The sequence below is a fragment of the Cotesia typhae genome, unplaced genomic scaffold, assembly GCF_013202065.1.
Source record: "Cotesia typhae breed Kobodo isofemale line unplaced genomic scaffold, CoteBio_Ctyphae contig_122, whole genome shotgun sequence".
NCBI lineage: Eukaryota > Metazoa > Arthropoda > Insecta > Hymenoptera > Braconidae > Cotesia > Cotesia typhae.
The window spans coordinates 747,305-758,525 of NW_027423714.1; the positions used below are offsets into that span (position 1 = coordinate 747,305).

General features: G+C 26.4%; 1 protein-coding gene across 1 annotated transcript in view; it reads right to left on the reverse strand.

The window, feature by feature from the left end:
* Positions 1 to 11,221, reverse strand: part of Hwt (SH2 domain-containing adapter heavyweight) — a 180,250-nt gene that overhangs the window by 110,656 nt on the left and 58,373 nt on the right. The gene's annotated exons all lie outside the window — the stretch shown is intronic.

Sequence of the window (11,221 nt, forward strand, 5' to 3'; positions counted from 1 at the left end):
CTTTCGTGAAAATGGCAAGCAGTGAAATATTAATTGAAGTTAATGGGCTTGTGGAGTTTTTCAATTAAATGAACAAATTTTTTTCATGAAGAAGTAATTAATTTGGCGTATGCCTCTCTTGTATTGTTTTTATTGCAAGGATCAATTAAATATAGAAAAAAATAACACTGAAGTGTAAAACAAAAGATCTATAGTAAATAATTATTTAACCGTAAGCGGACGAATTTTTCGTTACCCATGTAAAAAGATTTATTGTTTTGATGTTCAAAATTAATTCATCACATGAATAACATACGATTAAAAAATACTGACTGTCTAAATGCAGCTCAAAACAAGGATGTAAAATTTTTGATGAACAAAAATTACATATTAACTAACGAATTGATGGAATATTACCTTTCAAATAAAAATTAACAATCAATTAAAATTTTTACCCCTACAAAAAATTAATAGTATTAAAAATGGAAAATATCAGCACAAATTTCAATTTAATAGTTCATAAAAAATTTTACTTTTGCAAAAATAAATCCAATAATAAATGAAAAATTTTTACTCTAAAAAATTAAATTTAATAACTAAATAGAAATGCTAATTCATAATGTCCGATGTAAACATATTATGCATTATTCATAATTTTGCTTAATAACAGATGAATTCAAAAATAATAAAAATAATAATTTTTGGCAGAACGTCAAATTTTTATAATTTTTTCGGTAATTTTTCATCATCACGTTCCCTAAATAAAGTATTAAATAGATACCGGTCTGGATTAACAGTTACAACCGAATAAAAAGCTATTCGACAGCCGAAATGAAAGTATAGATAACTTCCGTCTAGATCAATAGAAAGACATGAAAATTATTGTTTACTCAACAAGCTTCTACACAGAAAAAAATATACTTGAATAATTTTGTAAATAATTTTGAGGAATTTCATCGTTTTGGTTTGAGTTGAAAAATTCTTAAACTAAGAAATTTCACTTGGTTTAAGTAAATTTTATTTGATTCAAAAATTTTTTGTCTTGATTCAAGACAATGAGCTTCAAAATTATTTTCTTGATTCATGAATTTTATCCTTGATTCAAGTTAATTTTTTTTTCAAGCACATTCAAAAAATGCATGTGGTTCAAAAGTTTATACATGTATGTATTTACATTTATACGATATAATCGACCTTGTCTCTTCTCTATCTCCCGCAATTCTATACGGATCTCAATGCAACCTAACATACTCATTCTTAGGACGATTTCTGAGGTCAAGTTCTAAGATGAGCCAAATCTGTTGATTAGTTCAGAAATGAGAGCAATTCAAAAATTTTCAAAAATCGCCAAAATTTTCAATTTCACCGAATTTCCATGCAACAATTGAACGCGATATCCTATCAAATTTCTGTAAATTGCATCTGAAAGCTTGTTAAATAAACATTAATTTGCATACTTCACCATCAGTCTAAGCCAATAATTACCTACTTTCTCAGATTTATTGAAATTTTACGATGCATTCGTTTTGATGTCATTGTTTGATTATAACAGAAGTTGTATATAATTATTAATAATATTTGATAAGAAATATTTGTTTTTTTTTTTTTTTTTAATCGAGAAATTTACTTCCATTTCGGCTGCCAAGTGGTCTTTGTTTATTGTTTTAGAAGTTTTTAAATTCTGCCATCTATAACTTACTAAACCGACCAAGATCATATTTGAACTTGACCTTAGTATTCATCTGTAGAATCAGTATGTTGTTTCGATAAGATCCGTTAATAATTTTAAACGCTATGGTCATAGCAAGCCGCGTTTTATCGTATAAATATTTACATAAATTTTTGAAAAAATTGTCTTTTGAGAACCAGCTAGATAAAATGAGTCGAAAAATTACAAAATTATTCAAAAGTTGCATCATAAAAATAAATGCAATAGTTAGATTTCTACAAAATCTACTAAAAAAAAAAAAAAAAATAATAATACAAATGCAAGTTCATATATTTCGACCTAACCATAATTGACATTTGATTTTGTTAGATTACTTGATGTAACTTTGCATTATTGCAATTAGCTCACTATCAATGTACATCAGCAAAGTTTTTTACAACTCAACAAACACTAGAACTACATAAAAGTACCACAACGATCAATACTAAAACAATAAACATACCTATCTTCCTAGAAGATAATAAGTTTAAAAGTAGATAAAAAATAAAATAAAATAAAATACAACTTTCATGAATGCTACAACAGAGTTTGTTTCATAATATAATTTGTGTAGAACAGTAAAAGTTGTCATGACAGTTGAAAATGTATTATACTTTTTTTGTTAAGAACAAAAGGCTCGAAGTTTTGTCCTATATTGTTGAAAACCTCTACTTTAACACCTGAGGTGAATAATTGCAAAGGCCTCTCATCAGTTGAGCTCAATGCTCAAGCACGACGAATAAGAAAGAGAATAAGGATAAGGTAATCATAATCACTATATATACCCCGTTACACTCTACTATTATATGCAAAGTTTTTTTCAATGTGAGACCAAAAATAACTTTTAATTTATAGCAAGAATTGTCAGCTTCACCCTCTCACTTAAATTACTTATCACTTCTTATTTTCATGAAAATTTCGCATTGTTTTCCATTGAAGAATATCGAATATTTCTATCCAAACTTTTTATGTATTATATAATTTACAAAATGAACGCTTTCATGAAAAAATCACCTCAAAATTTTATCATTTTTTTCTTGGAATAATAATTTTAAAATAATATTTCAATTATTGATTATAAAATCTAAAAACTTTAAACCGAAAAAATCATCACTTTTGCACGTGGACCAAGCCGCGGTTCAACACTTTTCATGCTGTTATTTCTTCACTCTTTAATCACAGTTAAATTAAAAAAATAAAACATCATTTGAAAATTTTTAGGAATAAAAAAATATTTCGAATGTCAGTTGTGAATTTATAAAAATTTTTTCAACTTTTAAATGAATGATTGAGAGTCAGATAGGAGTGAAGACAATATTATTGGATGAAAAAGCAAAATGAATATTAATAACAGGCATTATTATTATATGTCTGGTAAAATGACAGATGTTGATGTGTTTAAGCTGTCCAACAGCTATAGACAACCAGAGAAGAAAATAAGGGATGATTTGAGATAGAATATAATGTAAAATGTATATTTAAGAAGGACTCACCGTTTGTTGACAAGCTTTAGCTGTTGTCACAAACTTGGACGAGTGTTGTTGACTGTCTTCGCGAAAGCACAATGTGTAAATTACTATTGCACAAGTATAAAAATGAAAATGACGTCAAAAACGCGGCTGTGCCGCTCGAATAGTCGGTGTAGACTGCAGAAAAGCCCGCAGATTCATTCTTAGAGCTAGGGGAGACTGCATGACATCATCACCAGCCAATACGAACCCTTGGCAAAAACGCATGCGTTGGCTTCTCCTTAAACGGACGGCAGCTAGGACTCGACGATATATCGCAATCGATTGTTCGCGGAACGACTATGCGCTGTAGTTGCACCCTGGTGGAGAGTTTCTGTAATCTCAAAAGAGCCGGCGGGAAAAGCCCCTCTTCCACATTTACACCAACCTTCCATCATTCTCTTTCAATACCTTACTAATTGATAAATTTAATTACTAAGCGGATTCAAGCTATTTTATTTCGTTTTTTTTTTTCTGTTACTTTATTCATTTTTACCGCAAAAAATTTATTTAACAGTTATTATATGTTTTATTCTGTACCTTATAAATTATCGTTTTAATTAATCTGGTAATGATGATGATGATTAATACTCTAATTGATTTATTTATTTATTTATTTATTTATTCATTTGTCTTTGAAATATTTCATAAATTTTATCTTTTTGCATGGAGCCGTTTACTGAAGTATTTTTCAAATAAATGAGATCATATGTTTGCTGAGTAGACCCTATATATCCCTCAAGTTTGCGTACATGATGTTAAATATTCACGCGTATATACACATTTGGCAAGATACGCGATTATTTGTTTAAAGAATAAACCACATACAAAAGGAAAAGTAGTAAATTAATTAATTATTTAATTACTGCATTGGTGAAATTAAAAAAAAATGAGAATTTAATCAATTAAAAACGTCTGATGAATTAATAAAGGTGGAATATAATTTTTGAAGCAGAAAATTTACAGGAAAATTAATGGTTTCTTTAAATTAAAAACATATACCATTATTGAGTTTCAAACCTTCGTATGTTTTATTAATAAGAGTTTATTATCAAATTCTTTTTATTATTTTTTTTTTTTTTTTGGTAATGTATTAATATGATCTAAGAAAGAAAATTTAAAGGGAAATTTTTTTCTCCAATTTCAACATTTTTTTATTCAATCTTGTGACTTACAAAATCTACTCAAATGACCATAAATGCGTATAAAAAATTCAAATTGTAAAAAAAAAATTTATGGTATCTGTAACGCGAAATATTAATACGTACAAAAGTTATCTTATACAAATTTATTGTTATTATTTTATTTTATTTTTCATGTATGATTCAATGAATATTCATTTGTGAAAAGCAAAATTGAGAAATGATTTCACAAAAATTAATTTATTAACAATCGATAAATTTTACTAAAAAAAATTAATACAATAAATGTTAAAAAATTTTAAATGGTCATTTTTTTCATAGCATTTTATTTCGAAAAATAGCAAGAAATTTTAAGATTTTTACTTTTAGTATAAATTAAATATCGAAGCCAAATTTTGCATTAGTCATTATTTTTCAATTGATATCGTCCGTAAATAATGGTGTAAAAAATTATCTATATCAATATCAAATTAACGTAAGACCGTAGGTTTAATTTACCATCTAGAAAGTTACATTTTTTGCAGTTTTCTTTGATTATGATTGAATTAAAAAAAAAAATTTACGTACTATAAATTTTCATTTACTATTTTTTAATTAAGTTATAATTTAAATGAAAAAATTTTTGATCTTAAGAAAATTTTTAACTTTAGTAAATTAAGCTTGATTCAAGATAATGAAGCTCTTCGATTGATTTTCTTGATTCAAAAACTTTTCTTTTAAATCAAGTTAATTTTTTTTTTATTAATTAAAATGCAATTGAAAATATCAATTTTTTACAATTGAAAAAAAAAAAAAAATAAGTTGTAAGCGCAAAAATATATAAATCAAACCATAGTTGGAGGTAAATATTTATTGATGATATTTTATTAAGTAATGGTTGCAATCGGTGATGTCACGTATGGTCAGCCGTCGAGTATTACTACTGAAATCCAACCGCTGTTTTAAATAATTGGCTGTTATTCAATGCTTTTATAAATAAAACAGAAAGCTAAAAATAAATTTTACGAAGGACAAATTAATATTTATAGAGTATAAATAAATACAATAATTTACTATGACATCAAGGTCAGAAATAAATATATTTAATGATAAATTTTTATGACTACACATTTTTCTCGCAAATAATGAACACAACATTTTTCAAGAAGTAATATGTATAGAGCAAAAAGTATCCGCACTTCCGATTTCCGATGCATTCATTTCAGTATAAAAGTTATTGTGTAATAATACAGATATGAAAGTATAAAAATAATAATAAATGTGATAACAATATATTGAAATATAAAATAGTTACAAAGTTTTTTATCAATGAATAAGTAACATTGAATTTCAAATGAACATTTTCTACTGGAGAAAAACTTGCCCGTCAGATGAGAAGAGCCAAGAAAAGTTTGATATAAAAAAAAAAAAAAATTAGCCCTACCACTTTGCTTGGGTATCTTAAGCTTTTTTTGTTGTCTGTTTTTGCCGTAAACTAACTTGGTGAAATTTTAAAACTTAAGGCTTTGTATTCATAAGCGTATGATAATAACACTGAGAAAATAATGTCTTGTAACAGCAAACTTTACAAGTATACAAGTATTACCTCAGTGAAAGAGTAAATCCAAAAGATTTTCTAGGGACAAAATCGGAATGAGCCAACAGTTATGAAATAAAAAATAAAAAAATTGGTTCAAACTTTACCGACGTACTATTTGCACGTACGTTTGATGTTTTTTATGAGAATATCTTTCACTTGATAAGAAATGGAACCCAAAAATATTTTTATTTTTTTACTGTGAAATGTTTTCAAATGATGAAAAAGATTTCACAATAGCTTTGTTTTTTTGGACTAGTTTACTTTCTAAAAATCTAGCTATTTATTTCCATAGAGGAAAATTAAAAAAGTAATTTAATAAAATGTAATTTCAATGGGATCTTCAAGATTAATTTTAAAATTTTTCTCATAAAAACAAAAGTTCACCCAAAAATCGGCTATTTATGCTAAAACTGTTCTGATTCAACAATTCACGACATTACACTGATTCTGTTGGGATTTACGACTCAGTCTTTTTTTTTTAAGCCTCGTATACCTCAAGAAGTAGGCTGCATTTGAATTATGGTCAAATTATACAGCATATTGCCAAGCTGCCAGCCTACTCATTCCTCCAGCGAACTTAAATATTTGCAAAGAAGGAAAAAGATTACCCTAACGATGAGCAGAGTTAATTAGTTAAAAAAAAGATTGTAAGGTGCTTCGTCTTAAAATTAATTTTAATATTAAAAATAGCGAATCAATCTTTAATCGTCAAGCGGACTAGCGTGAACTCATTCAAGTGCTAGTCATTCATGTTGTTATCGATTAGCGGCTGAACGTCTTGATTAAATTGTTTGAAATGCAATACAATTTCACGTGACAAAAATACAAATTGATATTATTAATCGTATTTTGTAGACAGAAATTAGAAAAGTTAACGCTAAATCTCGAGCCAAGTCACTTTTTTCTTACTCAAGTGCTGATATTAAATTTAGTAAAAATTTTTGTGAATTCTCAGCAAATTATAACACTAAAATAAAAAGTAATTGAAATTGAGAAAATTTATTTTATTCTTAAAAAAATATTTGAAAAAAAAAAAAATAACAGAGTTTTGGTTTCAAAAATTTTTACTCTTGACTTTTATGTTCTTGATTTAAGAATGTTTTACCTCCGATCAATAACTGCGCAGTAAAAAATTTTGCGTCATTGTGTCAAGAAATTTTGTGTTAAGAATTTTTATGTTAAATATTTAACACTTTTTTGTGTTGATTTAAAAGAATAAATGTTAAATTTACCTATAAAAAAGTTAAATATTTAACACAAAAATTCATGACGGTATCACGTAAAATTTTTTACTGTGTGTGATCTTCAATCGATAAGATCAAATTCTTTGACCAAGTAAATTTTTTTTGACTAAAAATACCAACTAACTAGTTAATAATCATTAATTTTAATTAGATAGAACATTTTTCTTAAATAAAGAATTATTCTTTTAAATCACAGATTTGGCCAGTAAATATTTTTAAGACTGTTCCGCCATACCAATCCTTTTATATTGAATCATTAATCCCGATCAAAACAGCATTCATTTCAGATGCTTAATATCAACTTTTGGTTCATATAATTATTATGTTATTGAGAAGACAGAATTTTTATTACAATAATCTTTATACTATTCATTAACTTAATAACTTCAAAACTTAATCAGAAAAAACCAATAAACTTTTATTGAAGCAATTGATAGTCGTTTGGTAAAAAACCAAATTTTATTATCGCCGCATCAATTTAGTTCAGGATGAAAAATAGAATAACGAAGTGGCGATGACGAGCGCTGAACGATTTATCCATATAATACCTACCTATATAATAGTTTCACCCAAACAAAGATACGGTAGGAGGCAAAAGACCACAGTGTCATAGAGAATTTTATTGATTATTGATGAAGCATTTTCGCTGTCCTATGTTTACCTTGTACTTCATCTATTGCATTTTACAATAGAAAGTTTCTACAAAAACTTTGTAACAGTTTTAAATAATGAAGTTTTTACTATTTTTGTATTGTCTTTTTGATAACTAAGTTTTAATAGAAATTCTACAATGCCTTTGTTGTTGAATAGGACCTAATATTATTACACGAGTTTATAATTGAAATCAATATAGCCGTCCTTCTAAAGGAAGAAACTAAATTATTACATAGTAACAATATTTCATTATCAAAATATCATTGTCATCGTGGGTATATCTTAATTCTCAAAAGTTTTTTTCTGTTTTACAGCTAGACCTTTTATAACTTAATATTAAACTCAGAAATTCAAGTACCATATGAAAGTTTGTGTTTTTTTCTATTGACGGAAAATAGAAAAAAAAATTTTTATTAAATAAAATTTAATTAAGAAAGCTTTTTATAAAAAATCTACTTCACTTTTCGACAGCACATTTAGCTAGGTAACTGAAGGAATGGAATTTGCAGGTACGGGTGTGTTGGCGCAATAAGCGAAGCGCGTGTGTCAAGCCACACGAGCTCTAAAAGCCTCATATACCAAGTTCCTCTATAAACATATATAATTAACTAACATCCACCATTAATTAACGTAAAAATCTTGAACCAAAAATACCATTTTAAAAAAAATAATTTTCTCAAGTCAAGAGAAAAAATTCTTGTTTCAAGAATAGTTTCTTAGCTCAAGAATTCATCTTATTAATTCAAGAAAATCATTTTTTTCAAAATAGCAATCTTGGTTCATGGTTTTTTCTCTTGAATCAACTTTTTTATCAAATTATCAACATAATATTTCGCACAACATCGTAATGAAAAAATGAATGACATTATAAGGCAGAAATGAGTTAACTTAAATAGTTATTCGTAAAAAATATTATTTTTTTAATAGTAGCAATAAAAAGTTTAGCAAATGCAAATATGCACACAATAAAAAAATTAATTTAATTTGAAAAAAAAATTCTTAAGCCAAAAAAAACAATTTAAAGAGCTTCAGCGTCTTGATTTAAATAAAAAATTTACAAATCTTAAACTGAGTGAATTTTTTAATTTAAGTATATTTTACTTAATTTACGAATTTTTTTTCTTCTTTTAAAACAGTAAAACTCGTTAAACTAATTTTCTCGGCACAGGAATTTTTTTCTTGAAATAAATTAATTTTTCTCAATTAATGTCTCAATTGTAGTTAATTTAATATGATAAAACATTAGGATCCTGATTTTTGAGCATGATGAAAGCAAAAAAAGTGCTGAAATACTGACAGGGAGCAATTTTGCAGTAAATCAAGAAATTTTGGCTTTTAAAATTGATCAAGTAGAATTTTTGAAGATTTTTGAAATAACAAAATCATTGCAGATAATATCATATGATCTACCTGCGCGCACTAAGGCCTTATATCGAGTGAAAAGTATTCACGTCTCCGTCATGAAGCTACAAGATTACAGTAACCTTAAAAGTGTTAGACTGATTGCTCATCAGCATCTTCCAAGGAAAAGTTCGCTTTTAAATTTATTCATGAGACACACGGTTGGTTAACTGCAAAAATAAAGTGTGTCAAAGTTTATTAACTTTCACTTTACGTGAATTTATTGTAGACACCATCAACGGGGTGAATAGAAACAACTTCGAAGTTTAAAGTCTCATATTTTATGCAGATTTTCTGTAATTAATAATATTTACGGTCGATAAGTTCAGGTTATCCACCGTAGTTCAAGTTATCCTAATAACAGGATTATAATTTATAATACAAAACAAATACATTTTGAAATAATATTCTTTGTAATTTCAACGAATTTTTCCATTAACTTGCCGCGAGGAAAAAATAATATTTTAAGTAATTTATAAGCCGAAGTACTTCTGCTTGATAAAATTGAAAAGTACTTGTTCTTGATAAAATTTTCGTAATCATATCATATTTTTCATTCAATAAACAAAAGTAGTGAAAATATTGTTTTATAATAATATAAGGGTTATGAAATCTCATTGCTCTACTAAGTAGGATGCAAAGTGGTAAAGTGGTATGACCGACTTTTTTATAAATTTTTAATGTAATGCTGTTTGTGACAATTTTTTCTAAAACATCATTTTTTTTAATCTAATAATCTTTTAAAAAGAGACAATATTTTAGACTTGATATATAATTTTAAAAAAATATTTAGATAAAATTTTAAACAATGTTTCATAGTTGAACTATAAATAACATAATGTAATTCATTAAAAAAAAATTGAATTTAATACATTTAATATTGGTGTAAAAAGCTGATCAGGTTAGTATAATTTTTTTTCAAGCTGATCGCACGGTAAATTATAATTTGAATTATACTCAGTAGAATCTTAGATTATACAATTTTTTCGAAAGTTGTGATATTGAATTTTTTTCTTTTTTAATTTGTAAATTTATAATTTTGTAAAAATTGTGATAATCAATTTTTTTTTAATTGTTCATTTTTTTATATATTAAAGAAAAAAATATATCAATAAAATCAAATAGAAATTTCGTTCAAAAAAATAAAAATTAAAATGGTGACCCCACTTAAAAATATACACCAAAAATTTTTTAACCCCAGATTATCGGAAAAATTAAGCTTAAATGCTCCTTAAATATTTTATATCCATGCATTGCATCGTATATATTTTTCATTGCATTATTGAAAATCTATATATATATATATATATATAGATATATATATATATATAACTTAATCAGCTTCTTACACCTCTACTTACGTGTATAAAAAGCATATTTAGAAATCAATGTGTCAAAAATAATGAAGTCAATCGACTTGAAATTTTGAAAGCAAACACTGTATTTATTGATTTTTTGATAATTAAAATCTTATTCAATTTTTTATCAATCGAAAAATACTTTTGAGTCATTCGTAAATAAAACAAGATAGCAGTATTAACAGTAACTTCATACATTTATATGTAATCAAGATATCAATTACCAAGTGGTGTTTACATGTAGATAAAATCTTGACAAAAATAAAGTTAGTATTATTGGAATTCTCAATCATTGATGATTCATTCATTCGAATTATCTATATTTATTTTACAACAGATAGAAACATGCAAAATCCCCTACGTTTCCTTGTAAAACAACCGAGTCAAAAGCTAATTTTAAAAAAGCACCAAAGTGAGTTGGTATGTTTTCAATTTGATGCATTTGATAATTCAAAAATTAAATTTCGGACCGAATTTGAATAAGCAACTTATTGTCAACCAACATTATGCCAATGTACCGATGAGACACACTCGGGTATCTTTGATGTGACATTTCCAAAGGGATTGAAACACTCGGAGGGTCATCACTAGACATTATACTGAGAGTATCACTTGGGCGTTTGGTTTCACTTGTACACCCGTGCACCC